This window comes from Eptatretus burgeri, chromosome 7, assembly GCF_056783735.1.
Source record: "Eptatretus burgeri isolate ZD-2024b chromosome 7, Ebu_testis_v1, whole genome shotgun sequence".
Classification (NCBI taxonomy): domain Eukaryota; kingdom Metazoa; phylum Chordata; class Myxini; order Myxiniformes; family Myxinidae; genus Eptatretus; species Eptatretus burgeri.
This window is the reverse complement of record NC_140967.1, coordinates 67,030,415-67,046,666: the sequence shown is the minus strand read 5'-3', so window position 1 is coordinate 67,046,666 and position 16,252 is coordinate 67,030,415. Positions and strand designations below refer to the sequence as shown.

Sequence of the window (16,252 nt, the reverse complement as noted above, 5' to 3'; positions counted from 1 at the left end):
GAGAAACAGAGAGAGAGAGAGAGAGAGAGAGAGAGAGAGAGAGAGAAACAGAGACAGAGACAGAGACACAGAGAGAGTAGATATGTATGTAGATAAATATGTAAAAAACATGGTCTGATGGTGATCCGAACGGTCTTCATTTTCAGAAAGTGCAATGTAACTGAGCATTCATAATCAGCCAATGCTTGATAGTGCAATTGAAGCTTGGGGCACAGGGATTTGTAATAATAAGACTGGGAAGAAGTAACCAGCAATGTTGATGTCGATTCGCAATGCAATGATTTCATTCAAATTCTTCATTGTGCTAATAAAATGTATTTCCCAATTGTAAAAGTGAAACTTCACTCAAGTGACAAACCACAGATGACTGCAGAACTCAAATTCCCAATTCATAAACGACAAATACCATTTCACCGTGAACAATCTCTGAATTGGAAAAGAATCAGAAGTAAAGTAAAACCATGCATAGTCAAAGCTCAAACAGAGTATTATTTCACGCGCATTCAATGTCTGAAATGTAATAACCCCTCAGCATGGTACTGTGAAATCCATGTTTTTTACCGGAGGCCAGCAGGGATCTCGTGCCAATATCTGTTCCTCAGGTAGACATCGAGGATGATTTAATGATTGCGAACACTATCAATGAACATTTTATTTCTGTTTCTTCTGATGTAGACCCTCTGGATTTGACTGTCCTACAAGCGTGCCTTGTGACTCCGAAGCCATGTCCCACAGTAAACCCACGGGAAGTCCAAAATACATTGGCAATGATTGGGCATGAATCCTGCGCCCTGCGGTGGACCTGGCGAGATATCTACTCCTACATGCATTACCCGTGAATTTTCCGTTGAGTGAGCAACACCTCCAACTCATATAATTCACTGTTCTGTTCAACAAGGACAGGTTACAGATGAATGGAAGTGTACCGTAGTTGTTGTGATACCCAAAAATAATCCTCTTCCTTTGGAAAAGTTAAGACCGATCATTTTTCTAAGATCTCTGATGGATTCCTTGCAACATGGATGTTAGATGATGTTACTCCAAAGCTTCATCTGCATCAGTTTGGGAACAGCAAATTGCTTTCCATTATACACCGTCTCATTAGCATGCTTCACAAGGATACACAATGAACACTGGAACAGGAAGAGTCCATTCGGCCCATCATGCCGATGCTGCACCAACTCCAGAAATCATCACCCATCCACACACAAGCTACCTATACAAGTCCTGCCAATATCGCAGCACCCTTCCATCTTCAATGCATCAAGGTACCTATCTAATTCCAATTTAAACCTATCTACCCCCCTCTAATGTGAATACCTTTCCAGGGAGACATTCCATGCATTAACGACTCCGACTGAAAGACCCTTGCCCAATACTGCTGTCCTAATGGTGAATTCGTGCTTGAATAAACTTTGGAAATGGTCAAATAGCAACAATTCAATTAGACCCTTAGTGGGGCAACTTAGCATAACAATTGTGCATTTTGTGAGGAAAGCACCAAATTTGGCACATTGGTAGCCTATCATATTATGAACAGATTTGGATATTGGGCCATCTCAAATTCAGCCGCAGATGGCTGTGGCAGCCATTTTCCACTGCCATCACAAATTTTGAGATGGCCCAATATCCAAATCTGTTCATAATATGTTAGGCTACTAGTGTGCCAAATTTGGTGCTTTCCTCATAAAATGCACAATTGTTCTGCTATATTTAGCTAAGTTGCCCCACTACCTGCCAAATGCATCAAAATGAATATCTTATACATGCGGCATTTCCCAAACCAGCCAGTTGTCCGTATTGGGAACTACTATGTCATGGTTTACCACCCCCCCCCCCCAAAAAAAAACTTCTCACGATCTTTACGAATAACATTCGTTCTTGAACCGAATATGCAACACCTGTCTGGAGTAGAGCACTCACAAAACATCAGAATCGCTGTATTTAAAGAGTTCAAAAAACGTGGTCCTCGTCACAATGTCGGGATGCAAATATACAACACAATGTTTGAAGACGTTCTGCCTCGGTGCGTTCTCACTGAAGTTTTAAAAGAACATAGAAAGTCTCTGCAATTTTTTTTCAAGGAAAAAATAAAAATAAAAACTTCAAAAACTACCAATCAATTTAGTCAATATTTCCCGTTAACAACTCCACAAGAACCCTGAGGCGGACAGTCACAATTCCAGTTTAATTGTAAAGACCAATCATATGATGAATGGTGTTTTACTCCACTTAGTTCGCATTTTTAATGAAAAATCAATTCAGTGTTCTCATAAATGTGCTTATCTGAAACAATCTGGTCTTAGGATGTGTGCATCTGTTTCTCCTTGATACTTGCATGTATTATCCCTCTTTCCTTTGTTCTCTTGTCCTTCATTTAGCCTTCTGTGCTTGTGCTTTCTTTTGATTAATTTTTTTTATTTTTGCCATTCCTCTTCTTTTTTTTTATCTCTTCCATACATTTCGGCTTACATAATACCTATTCTTCTTTTTTGATACCTTTGTATTGTTTAAAGGAAATCATTGTTTAATTATATAATAGCAATATAAATATATAGTAGGATATAACTCTAATAGTGGGGCAACTTAGCATAACAATTGTGCATTTTGTGAGGAAAGCACCAAATTTGGCACACTAGTAGCCTAACATATTATAAACAGATTTGGATATTGGGCCATCTCAAATTCAGCCGCTGATGGCTGTTTCATGCCATTTTCCACTGCCATCAAAAATTTTGAGATGGCCCAAAATCCAAATCTGTTCATAATATGATAGGCTACCAGTGTGCCAAATTTGGTGCTTTCCTCACGAAATGCACAATTGTTATGCTATATTTAGCTAAGTTGCCGCACTATAACAGTAATTTTATTGTGATATTTTTTATGGTGTATTCTGATGTGTTGTGATGAATCTTTAAGATAAAAAATTTATGATGTAATTTCACACTCACCTTTAAGCGGTGTAGCCTGGGTTCGAATCTCGATCCAGCTATAAATTGTCATCCAGGTGCGTCACATGCAGAGTGATTGAACAATGTGTGTGCCCCCCATCACATGGATGTTAAACTGGGCGTCCCATCTGCCAGCATTAGTTAGAGGATGTTAAAGATCCCATGGTGTCCTCCGCAAAGAGTAGGCGAGTTATCGCCGGCCTCATGAACAAATTACAAATTCATGGCCTGACTTCCTGTGTTGCAGTTCCAACGCTCTGCACAGGGCTTCAAAAGTATTCACCACCCTTTAATGCTTTCACATTTTGATGGCACCTGAGCTTATTTTTTATGATGCTTTAAAATTAAACTTGATATGCAGAGTATTCACAATCTACTCCAAAGTGATAAGGCTAAAAATTGCAGATAAAATGTGAATAAATTAGGTTGACAGAGAAAAACAGAAGATTCTCAGTTGCGTAAGTATCCAACCTGTCTGCTTAATTAACTCTAAATCACTTCAGGAACAAATTATTTGTTTGAAAGGTTACAAAATAAGTGTAATAGGTTTCACCTGTACATAATCAGTGATTTAACTTAAAAATTAAGCTCCCACACTTATCTCAGGAGTTTTAAGGTGCAACTCACTTGGTCAACGAACAAGAAGTCAGACATAAAGTAGTGGAGAAACGCTATTCAGAAGAGGGAAATAACATTTCAAAGTCACTCATTATCCCTTTGAGTCCGGTGAAATCAATCATTAAGAAATGGAAGATGTATTATACTACCCAGACTGTACTCAGATCAGGTCACCCATTCAAACACACCAGCTGGGCAAAGCAGGAAACTGGTTTGGGAGTAGATTTTATATTTATATTTTATATTTTTTATTTTATATGTTATATATTTATATATATATATATATATATATTTAGATTTTATATATATTTATATTTATATTTTATATGTTATAAATCTCAGGGTCAGCAGGGGCTGTTATAAATATATTGTTACAGTAATAAGCACACGAGCCTGGCTCATGAGGTGTGTACTTGGACCCACCACCATAACTGATCCTGAGGCCACCGGCTACGGGCAAGCAGGAAACTGTAAATCCGACAATGACTTTGAAAGATCTGCAAGGCTCTATGTCTGAGATGGGGGTCAGTGTTCATCAATCAACAATGTCTCATTGCCTTCAGAAAGCTGGCCTCTATGGACAGGTGGCAAGAAAGAAGCCATTACTGAATAAGATGCATCTAAAAGCTTGTATGGAGTTTGTGATAAAGCATCTTGATGATACTGCAGGCAAGTGGAGAAACGTTTTGTGGTCAGTCGAGACAAAATTGAACTTTTTGGTGTAAATCAATAGTGTAACGTCTGGTGCAAGCCGAACACTACGCATCACCCAGTCGACACCATCCCTACTGTCAAACATGGTGATGGCAGCATCAGGTTATGGGGCTAGTTTTCATCAGCAGGGACAGGCAAGCTTGTCAGGATAGAAGGGCCAATGGACAGTGCAAAATACAGGAGAATCCTTGATGAAAACCTGTTTGAGTCAGCCATTAATCTGAAACTGGGTTGAAGATTCACATTTCAGCAGGACAATGATCCGAAGCACAAAGCGCAAGCCACACTGGAGTGGCTGAATAAGAAGAAAAATAAACGTTCTTGAGTGGCCCAGTCAAAGTCCTGACTTGAACCCAATTGAACATTTATGGTGAGACTTGAAGATTGCAGTCCATTGACGATCCCCTTCAAACTTGGCAGAACTAGAGCAATTTTCACGTGAAGAATGGACAAAGATTTCACCATCTCACGGTACAAAGCTGGTAGAGATCTACCAAAAAAGACTCGTAGCAGTCATTGCTGTAAAAGGTGCTTCCACCAGGTATTCCTGACATGTAACCTCCTTCAACTACAAGTGTTTCATTTGATCACTTCACTTATGAATAAAAAAGTTCATTTGGAAAAATTGTTTCTATATAATGATACAAAAATTGAATACTTTTGCATGATGATGATGATGATGATGATGATGATGATGATGATGATGATGTAATTCACTGAAAATTGATGCATGGAATTGAATAATCCATTTTGAATATGTCACTTTCAAAATGATGTAAATTGTTCCAAAAAAGCTCGATGCGCATGCGCAGAACCCCCAGGAAGCTGAAGAGTTTGGAGCAAAATAAAATATATGGTGTGTCCGGGACAGGGATTGTTACCTGAGATGGCTCACAAAGCTTCTGAAAGAAGCCATAAAAACTCGTAAAAGTACCTGAGAGAGTACTCAGGTACATGCCTTTACATAGTGAAAGACTTGGAGAACTTTCTCAGGTTGCCGAACAGGAAGCTGCTCCCACTGCAAACTCCTGACTTTGTTGGTCAGTGGAAGGCCGTGATAATAACAACATTTATTAGGTCAACAGAGAAGAATCAGATGATTCTCAGTTGCGTAAGTATTCAACCCCTTTGCTTAATGACCACCCCTACCCCCCCCCCCCCCGATGGGCCACTGGACTGTGTATTTGAATTAGGTGCTTTTGAACACCGATGGGAAGGACATATTTGGTGCCTGTGCATGTAAAGGACAAGTTAAAAATGATGATATTTGCTATTAATCATGTTTGGAGGAGGTAGGGGGCTACAGGTGGCTGCAGGGGTTGTTATAAATATACTTACAGTAATAAGCACACAAGCCTGGCTCATGAGGTGTGTACTCGGACCCACCACCATAACTGACCCTGAGGCCACCGGCTACGGACAACTCCATGGCCCGACGGGTTGTTAAGCAACCGCAGACGCTGGTTGGGATAACCATATCCAACAGGGTCCTCTCGCCTATTACGTGTGTTACCTGTTGGTGGCTTAATTGCCCCAACTAAGGTCCATGACCTCAGTGTGCACCCGAGTACTTGTTACTGCCAAGCGGGACAGATGATGAAGTGCTGGCTTACCTGCAGAGCCAATTCGTGGGGCAAACCGTCCCATCTAATGACTACGAACATGCTGTGGAAAAGATATGAAGGAAAGGACATGAACGAGGCAGATGTGAAAGACAATAGTTATTTATTTACATACACAAGCAAGCAATAACCAAAGACTTATTTACAAAGCAATTATTCACAAAGCATGTACAGACATCAGAAACACAAGCTTACCCCCAGCAAAAATATCCCCTCAAGCAGACTTACGTAGACAAAAGACATCTGGCCATCATTCAGTCCGCGAAGAAAGAGACAAGAAGAATTGAGAAGAAAGAAGCAAAACGGAGTGTGGGAGGAAACTCCTCTCTTATCTCATGCAACCACACAGGGTTACATCAGGCCAAATATTGTGAGAGGTGGTTGGGGTTAGGATGGGAAAGATGGGTGGTGAAGTGTCAGAAGCATGTTGGAAGTGTGTGGTGCGAGTCTCTATAGAGCTAGGTGACACCCCTGGGAACTGCACCGTGCTCCCTAGCTCATGCTGTCACTCGCCTTCGGCCCTGGCATGACTTACTCTGACGCCTCATCTAGAAGTGCAGCTGGGTCCAGTGCTACCCTCATGCCAGCAGGCAATCACTCAAACAGGCAGTCGGGGATACACTTGCAGCGTTTGTGCATTAACAACAGCTCCCGGGGCATCAACAACAGTGGCCGTGGAGTATCAACAAGCAGCGGTCCCTGGTGCCTCGACAATATCCTTGGGGCATCGACAGCGGCCGTGAATTGAGCCGAGTTCTGGCCTTTAGAAATGCCGCTCCAGGTGTGGTTGAGAAGGAGTAAACGTCACGCGTGCATCTTCCTCATTGGGGCGCGTCCGACGGGGGTGGGTGCAGCTATCAGGCTGTGGAGAATCGCTGCATCATGATGTTCAGATGGCAATGCAAACTCCCGCCTTGTCCCTCACGTGCCAAACAGCGAGGGAGCACCCCCGCTCCCTCCTTCATGCACAAACATACTGCATACTATATTGCGTATGTGAGATGTCCGCCACACTGGACTCCATATGGGAGAAGCATTGTCCTTTACTTTGTATTTGAGATGTGTTGTCCCACGCGACGAATGTAGGATTGCAGGGAAGGAAGAATGGTGGAAGTTCAGGGAAGGAAGAATGTAGGAAGGTAATTCGGTACCGGTCTGGAGGATTATTTGTTTATGGTGAGCAACGAATGGTTGGTGGTGAATAATAAGAGGGAGTATTGGATGAACAGATGGTTAATTGTGAATAATAAAATAATGAGTGGGCCAAGTGGTGAGGAATGTGGATACAGACTGATTGAAGGACAGAATAAACCAGTGGGGTTAAGGGTAAGGCTGATGGGGTGAAGGAAGGGTTATTAAATTGAGGTTTGGTGAAGCGGATTGTTGGTGGATTGAGAAAGGCAGAGGGGGGATTGTTGTAACAAACCGATGGTGGATTGAGAAAGATTCAAAGTAGCAGAAGATTGAAAGTACATCACACCAGGGACACACAGACTAACCCCAATGCATTCCCCAAAACCCCTGGACATGGGGCAAAGGTCTACCTACCACATAAACTAATTAAATAACTCATTCTTGGGGAATTCTTCGTGTACATGAATGCTCTTCCCCGGGGTACATTTTCAAAACCGTCACAATATTATTCGTTTAGTTCCGGTGCCACAAGACAAAATTACACTAGATTTTTGCATCTCTTGGTAAAAGGAGAATTGTGTGTGCGGTGTGTGTGTGTGTGTGTGTGTGTGTGTGTGTGTGTGTGTGTGTGTGTGTGTGTGTGTGTGTGTGTGTGTGTGTGTGTGTGTGTGTGCATATATGTGTTATATCCAGGGCCAACGCTAAAATGTACTAACAGGAAATGTTATGAACCCGACACCTCCAAAGTCAAAATCAAGGAAATTTCTCACATTCTTAAATTTCTATGAGTCCGATTTGCATTCAGGAACAGAACAGTTATGGTTTAAAATCATTTTGAAACTTCCATTCTTTCTTTTAAATGCCCAATATTATGTTAGAATGACAATTTTAATCACATGTTTCATGCTAACAACAGTGTTGTGGAATTACTCAAACCTCCAGTGAAGTCAAACCTCACTCCAGGAACTCCAGTCCCAATGTGAGTTGAATCCAGTTCTGGGTTTGGAGCGACGGCAGCTTCTCTCAGGGGTCTCTGCCGACTTTCTCAAAGTTAAGTTTCTGGTCGTTATTCGTCATGTTTTAAATGTTTATTTTCTCACCTACATGTTTACTGTGTATTCTAAGTTCGGTTTTGTTTCAAAAATCGTGTTATTTTGTGAGTTTTCGTCGACCTTGTCTTAAGGCCCTGTCACACCTTGACGATTTAGCCAGTTTATGCCTGACATTTGCAATATTTGGTTAAAACGCTGGCACTCGTCGAATACGTTATGGGTAAGTTTGTATACGTTAAGAGCACGCTGGCATACGTCGTAGTACACCGAGGTGTTAGATAAATTTTTCATGCTTGAAATTTTTCGACGTATGCCAGCGTATGACTCACACGTTCCGCATAATGCTTGCCATAAGTTGTAGGCACGCTACGCGATCATTGACACACGTCGACACACGTTACTTGTACGTTACTCATAAGTCGAAAGACGTCAATGTAAAGTTTAGCGTCAGTATTCCAGACTCCATGGTTTTTATTTTTTTTTCTTCGGTAAGACTGTGGTATTAACACTTCGATTTCTAGTGCGGTTGTAATATAATATAATTAATAGGCTGCCACTCAACGATTTAAATCATAACTGCACTAGAAATCGAAGTGTCAACATCACCGTCATACCAAAGAAAAGAAAAAACAAAAAATACCAGGGAGTCTAGAACACTGACGCTAACTATTACATTGACGTGTTTCGACTTATGAGTAACGTACAAGTAACGTATGTCGACGTCTGTTAACGATCGTGTAGCGTGCCTACAACTTATGCCAGCGTATACGGAATGTGTGTCATACATCGAGTACGTCGAGATATTTTCAACATGCTGAAAATTTCTCGACGTACTCGGCGTATGACGACGTATGCCAGCGTGCTCTTAATGTATACAAAACTTACCCATAACGTATTCGACGTGTGCAGGCTTGGTTCGGCAAATTTTTCATACGTCGGCATACGCTGGCTAAAACGTCAAGGTGTGACAGCGACTTCACACTTCGATGTCTAGTGCGGTTATGATTTGAATCGTCAAGCCGCAGCCTATGAATAGTCTACGCCACGTGATCGTCGGCGATACGCTGCCGCGCTATGCATAAGTTAGACTATCGTTGGGCATAGGTTGTGAACGCCGACAACACGCTCAGCATTTGTTGGTATAAGTTATCTATATGTGATTAAAACGTTCTGTGTACGTTACGCATGTCCAACACATTATTATACGCCCAAAACTTTAAAAACATCAATAGTTCAGCATACACCAGCGTTTTACATACATTTTGAGACCTTGCCATATGCTGGCTAAAACGTCAAGGTGTGACAGGGCTTTTACCGGGTTCTTTGAGGCCTACCCGTTCATCCCGTCCAGGTGTACGATCATTTTTATTTATATTCTTTCCCTATACCTTCAATTCCTATTTTCCCCACTTTTCCAACACCTCCCCATCTATTCCCTCCCAACTAAACACTCTGTTTCTTGTCCCTGAATAAAAAACAACAACAACCCTTTCTCCCTCCCGACCCACAAGTGCCAATCCTTCTTCTTTTTTGTTTCGTCTTCTTCTTCTTCTTCTTCTTTTTTGTTTCGTCTTCTTCTTCTTCTTCTTCTTCTTCTTCTTCTTCTTCTTCTTCTTCTTCTTCTTCTTCTTCTTCTTCTTCTTCTTCTTCTTCTTCTTCTTCTTCTTCTTCTTCTTCTTCTTCTTCTTCTTCTTCTTCTTCTTCTTCTTCTTCCTCCTTCTGCTGGCGCACCATCTTTCTTCTATTTGAGCTGACCTACTCTCACCATTACCTTCATATTTCTTCCTACAACCCTGCATTCCCTAATCTTCAAAAATCCATCGAAAATAATCATTTTCCTTGTATCCTTTCTATCCATACACCTCCTGTAACCACGTGTCTCTCCCCTCTTCCTGATACTTTTCATCGATCCACCAGCTTCACTCGGCGTTTACCGATCCAAATTCACAATTCACCTCCACTATTTTACTTCAACCTTTCCTTTTCCGAATCTTCCACAATCCTTATATAAATAAATAAATAAATAAATATAATCACTTTTGACGATACACCTCCCGGAACCATGTGATCTGTTTCTACCCTCTGTGTTTACCAATCCAAATTCACCATTCACCTCACAATTTTTTCTTCAACCTTTCCTTCACTTAATCTTATGCAATCACTATCAAATAAAAATAATAATAATAATAATGATAATAATGATAAAAATGGTCTCTTATAGAGCTTCTTCTTCCTCTTCCACACGTGTGGTTCTCATTAATGTATCATAATTCACTACTTTTTTCTACTTCAACAGACTGCTCTCAATTAGACCTTTCCTTCATACCTTATCGAAAAAGTTCAACTGTTACAACATTTCTTCTCTCCATTCTCTTAATTCGCCTTTATTGCATTCATCAAGAAACGTCTTTAGTCGCATTTCTGAATTAAAAATTAAAAAAAAAACAGTTTGCAATGCATGTTCGCTTTCCATCAATCATCCTTTTTTTTCCAACTTCAGTGCCAATTCACCCCTCTCACCCCTCTCACCCCTCCCTCTCAAAGAAATCATCATACTCTTCCCCCTCCAAGCTTCCCTCTCATCTTTCTCAAAAACTCCCTCTCACCTTTCTCCCTCATCTTTCCCCACCCACCCTTTTTCCTCCATTCACCCCCTCTCTCACCTTTCTCAAAGTTTCCCCCACCTCACATCCACGAAGCTGCCTCCTTCCCCTGCCCTCTCGCCTCCATCTCATCACTCCAACTCCTCAAATCCTCAACTGCCTTCTGCCCCCTCTCTTATAACTCCCCACTGTACCTCAACCCAGCACCACAGAGCTTTTCTCCTCCTCAGCCGGTTCCTTCCCTCGCTCTTCTGCAACCCCCACACTCTTTCAACAACTTCCTTACCCCCCCCCTCCTCCCTTGTCCTACCCTCCTCTTCCCCTCCCATCCTCTGCCCCCAAAGCCTCCTCCCTCCCCTCCTTCTTCATTAACAGTGTGGACCTCAAATATCCGGGGCCTTCGCTCAAACCTGACAGATTTTTCCATACAGGCTGCCACTGACAAATCAGACATAACCTGCCTAACAGAAACTTTCCTCCCTCAAGACGTCTCTAACTCCCAAGTATCTCTCCCTGGTTACTCCCTCCTCCGGTATGACAGACCTGAGCCTCGTCCTGGTGGAGGAGTTGCTCTTTCCATCAAAGACTCTATTCCTCACTCTCCATGCACTGCCATCACTCCCCCACACCCCCAGGAATACCTCGAGTTACGGCTTCCCCTCCATTCCCACCTCGTGTTTATATGTGTACTGCACCATCCATCAAACAGTGATGCCTCCATTTACACCTCACTATCCGAAAACATGGACCAACTTCAATCCTCTCATTCGAACTCTCTCTTGCTCATATGTGGTGACTTCAATTGTCATGCCAGTTGGCTGTGTGTGTGGGTACCTCTCTCACCTGTCATGGCACTTCAACAAAAGACTTCTGCGTCTCATTGGGACTGACTCAATTGGTCAACTTCCCGACCCGGATCTCAACCAATGGTACTGTACACCTTCGGCATCTGGTTTTGACAAATTTCTTTGAAAATATCTGCTGTTCTTCCTTTGCTCCAATCGGTTCTTCTGACCACGTCCTTGTCAAAGTGGACATCTCTCTGGCTGTTATCAGAGAACCACCTCAGTGCTGTTGAGTCTTGCATTTCACTCAGGCTGATGGCAGGGTCTCCAAGCAGTCATCAAACTTCTAGACTGGTCTCCCATCACTATTTTCCCCAACATCAACTCATCCTGGGAATTCTTTCAAAGAAACTTGCTCTCTATCATGCACAATTTATCCCCTCTCGTCTTCAGTTGTCCTTCCCTTCCTCCCACCCATGGGTCACTGAAGCTTGTGGTGAGGCAGTTGTTGTCAACCAACTTGCATTTGCCTCATGGAAAGCAAACCCAACTGAGGGTAATTTCAGTTCCTTTCATAAAACTCAGAACAAGTGTGTGTATCTACCCTTAGGAGAGCCAGAAAACAACATCTTTTCATCTCAAGTCTGAACTCTCAAACCTCTCTCCCTCATCCAAATCCTGGTGGCATCTAATAAAGTCTGTTTCTGGTGTATGTTCCCCCTCCATCCCCTCCCTTACCTCAAATGGCTGCACTGCTGATACCGCACATGAAAAGGCTGAATGCTTAAACTCGGTGTTTGCATCTAAATCTTGTGTCGGAAACCCATCACTTTCTGAACCCACCTTACGCAGTCACACCCAACTGTCCCTGGACTCTGTACTTTTCTTCTGACAAAGTGGAGAGCTTGCTGTCAAACTTTGCCTCAGATTCTGCAACCGGTCCAGATGGCATCAGCCCACTTGTCCTGCTCCTCTGCTCTTGCTCACCCTCTCTCTGTTCTATTCACCCTCTCTTTACTCAAGGTCATCTGCCATCTGCCATCTGCCAGCAAACATTACTGCTCTGCATTAAAAAGGGGAGGGGGGGGAGAGAGAGAGAGAGAGAGAGAGAGAGAGAGAGAGAGAGAGAGAGAGAGAGAGAGAGAGAGAGAGAGAGAGAGAGAGAGAGAGAGAGAGAGAGAGAGAGAGAGAGAGAGAGAGAGAGAGAGAGAGAGAGAGAGAGAGAGAGAGAGAGAGAGAGAGAGAGAGAGAGAGAGAGAGAGAGAGAGAGAGAAAGAGAGAGAGAGAGAGAGAGAGAGAGAGAGAGAGAGAGAGAGAGAGAGAGAGAGAGAGAGAGAGAGAGAGAGAGAGAGACAGAGAGACAGACAGAGACAGACAGAGACAGAGACACAGACAGACAGGCTTTTGTGAAAGTATTCCTAGATGGGATCAATATCAGTGGCTGTGGGGATGGTCACCCAATTCCTACTTTAGAGGACAGGTTGCCTGCCAGTTGGCCTGTGTGAACAGCTATGTTCTGCATCATTGAGCCTTTCCTTTACTCGAGGCCAGAGAGATATGTGTTTTCACACTATCATGGTCAGAGGGACAGAGGAGCATTAAAAGAAGTTGGGTGAAAACTTTATCGTTTCCAGGTACAGGAGGGACGATGTACGAATTGCAGAAGTTTGATTTTTGAAGTGCACAGATTGGATGAGACTCACAGAATCACAGAAAGCCTTTGTTGCAATACCATGGCAGTTTGTTGCACGTCTAATCCTGTTAACTGAGGTGGTGACAGTTGAAATCACTGCAGATGAGGAACAGATGGATGGGATGGATAGTTACAAAGTGAACCATTTTTGAAGAAATAGATGTATAAACTGGCTTAAAAAGCAATCCTGGACAACATGTGGAAATTACTCATTCCTCTCTGCCACTTCCCTGTCCCTGAACCCAATCTATTGCTGAAAATTATTTCCCCCATAATCAATACTCTCCCCTTACCACATGCCTTTCTGACTTCTTTGTGAACCCTGTTATCCACCTCTCAGCAGGAGCCCTATAATAGCATCCTACAAGTTTCTTACTTTCATTGCAATCTCTAATCTCTATCCACATATAATCCTCTATATTAATTCTCTTCATAATGTCACTCCTTTCACTCAATACAAAATTGTGTTTTACCCAGATTGCTACACTCTCTCCTATTTTCTCCTTCTTATCACCCATATACGTCTTGTAGCCTTCTTGTCTTGTCTTCCAATTCCTCTCTGCTGATTAAACCATGTCTCGCTTACTGCAAGTATATCATACTCCTCACTATTCATATTGTACATCGCTCCTTCCCAATTCCATATCCAGGCAATGCATGATGCCATCACCGGGTGCCGAAGGAAGGGAGTACTCAGTTTTCACTGCATTTGTTTGTTTTCTTGTGTTATTTGTTTTCTTGTTTGTTTGTTTGTTTGTCCAGGCGAGATCTCAGCCATCCTTTGATCTTGAAAGCTAAAATTTGGGGACAAAAGTGAAGATGTGCTTTTGCAAAAACGACATTTTTATATTTTTGATGAATCACTTAATTGATTAATTATTTAATTATTATCGATTTATTAATTACTTATTTATTTTATTTCTCATCCTGGCAATATCTCAGGCACTTTTTGAGCTCGGAAGTTTATATTTGGAGATGACAGTGACCAAGTGATTTGGCTATAAAGAGTATTTTTGATTTCTTGATTAATCAATGAATCGATTAATTATTTTCTTTCTTGCTTTCTGGGCGATATATATATATATATATATATATATATATATATATATATATATATATATATATATATATATATATATATATATATATATCAGCCATCCTTTGAACTAGAAAGCTAATATTTGGACACGACGGTGAACAAGTGATTTGGCTATAAAGAGTATTTTTCATTTATTGATTAATCAATGAATTATTTAATTTTTCGATTAATTACTTAATTTTCAAAAAGATACAGATTTGGATGAAACAGTGGTGGTTTAGGTATGCTAACAGCCAATTGATTAAGAAATTAATTATTTTATGATCATTATTTATTTATTTTAATTATATTTTAATTAATCAATCAATTATTGTGCACCACTCCCCCCAATTCCGACTCTGCGTGCTGCAAGGTGGCATCGCCGGATGCCGAAGGTGCTCCAGCGATGTCGCATGCTGGAGGATTGTTATTCATTTATTTTGCATGGGGGCGGTGTACTTTGAATGTACTGTGACTTGGCTAATTTAGCTTCAAGCTCTTTTGTCATAATATTTAAACTCCTAGCATTGGAATAGAGTACGGTATCTATTTTTTACTTTTCCCTTCCTTTTAATTTTTTTTCTGGTGTCCTCTTACCAATCATGTTATCAGTTGCAGTTCCTCGAGTTTTAGCCTCTCCATTCGCCTCTCACCAGAAAACCCTCATTCTCACCTCAATTATTTAGAGACCAGATTGGCCCAACCAGTCGGTTACGATTCGTGGCATCGCTTCAAAAATGGCCGATTGAGCTCGGCCATTTTTGTAAACATTTTGTCTTTGAGAATCCTTTGATTTCCGTGTGCAGATATCACGATGTTGTGCTATTCCTTATTACAGTCACTATGTACATGTGTATCCAGAGTACGCACAGTTAACTGTATGATTTACTCAAATAATATTGATCCTGAATATATTGAACACTTAAAGAAAAGAGCGAAAATTCCCCAACTGCCAACCCCAATTCTCCAGATACATGTCGTCAGAAACAATTTTTATTTTGCAATATCCATTACTGTTTATATTTTTTTGCAATTGGATCACTAAAACAGCAAGTGCACTCTTCCGTCTTCCTATCAGAAGTTCTACTCTTTTCATCAAAGGCAGTCGTTGACCCTCCGCATACTTGGTTGAACTTTACCTTCTGATTTAGAGGAGCTGCACTAGATTCTTCCCTGCCTTTCACTTTTCTCAAGTCTGACTGCCATAAAAGTTTTAATTTTGATGGAGAACCCTTTAAGTTGGACATTAATGGATGATTTTACTGTCTCCCTTCAGGATCGTAAAAATTAATTTTTGAACGGCTTATTCACACTCAATATATCATGGTAAGTATGGGAATTTCATGGCATCGGAGGAATTTTTCACCTTTTTTTCAAGATGTATGAAAATAAGGGGTAAATGTTTTAGGAAACAAAATGAAGAAAATATGGAGTGTCGGTGTGATTTTTGTTTGTGTGAAAATCTTAACTTCTGTGTTTGATGTATATGTCTTGTATATTTAAGAATCAGTGAGAGTTGTGATCCTCAGGGCTGATTGGTAAGACAAAGCCTCTTAAATCAGGCAGTTATGACTGAATTGCCAGATCAAAATCGAATTTGTGATGAGTTCCTCTGCAATGTCTCTCAATCTCAACAGCAGAAGCTTCATCCTCATTTCCTCGTGCCGTGTTAACATCCTCGCTCATCCCCTGAGCAGCAGATGTGCCAAGCTAATCAGAATGATCACTTTCCTGGTCCCCTTTTCATATAAAGTTTCTTTTGCACGCGCACTCAACTGACGGATCACTCGGCTGGAACAATCTGCTTGTTTTAGATTCCTTAAAAACCATCTGTGCAAGGATGTACATCATATCAAGTATGTATCTTCATCTCGTGTTGATTTCATCTCTCAATCCATCTCGTACACACAAGATACAAGTATATGTAATTCAAACACCTCGCTTCAAAAGGATTACTCATTTTTCTTTGTAATTAATTACCTCCGTCACCAAAAGTGGATGA

The 16,252-nt window shown here is 41.3% G+C and overlaps 1 long non-coding RNA gene across 1 annotated transcript in view; it reads left to right on the top strand.

Annotated features, from left to right (window-relative positions):
• The window catches only part of LOC147023453 (uncharacterized), a 49,017-nt gene that overhangs the window by 31,558 nt on the left and 1,207 nt on the right, over positions 1 to 16,252 (top strand). The window contains exon 3 of the long non-coding RNA XR_015059744.1: positions 15,527 to 15,576. This is a non-coding gene — a long non-coding RNA (uncharacterized LOC147023453). The remainder of the gene's footprint in view (positions 1 to 15,526; positions 15,577 to 16,252) is intronic.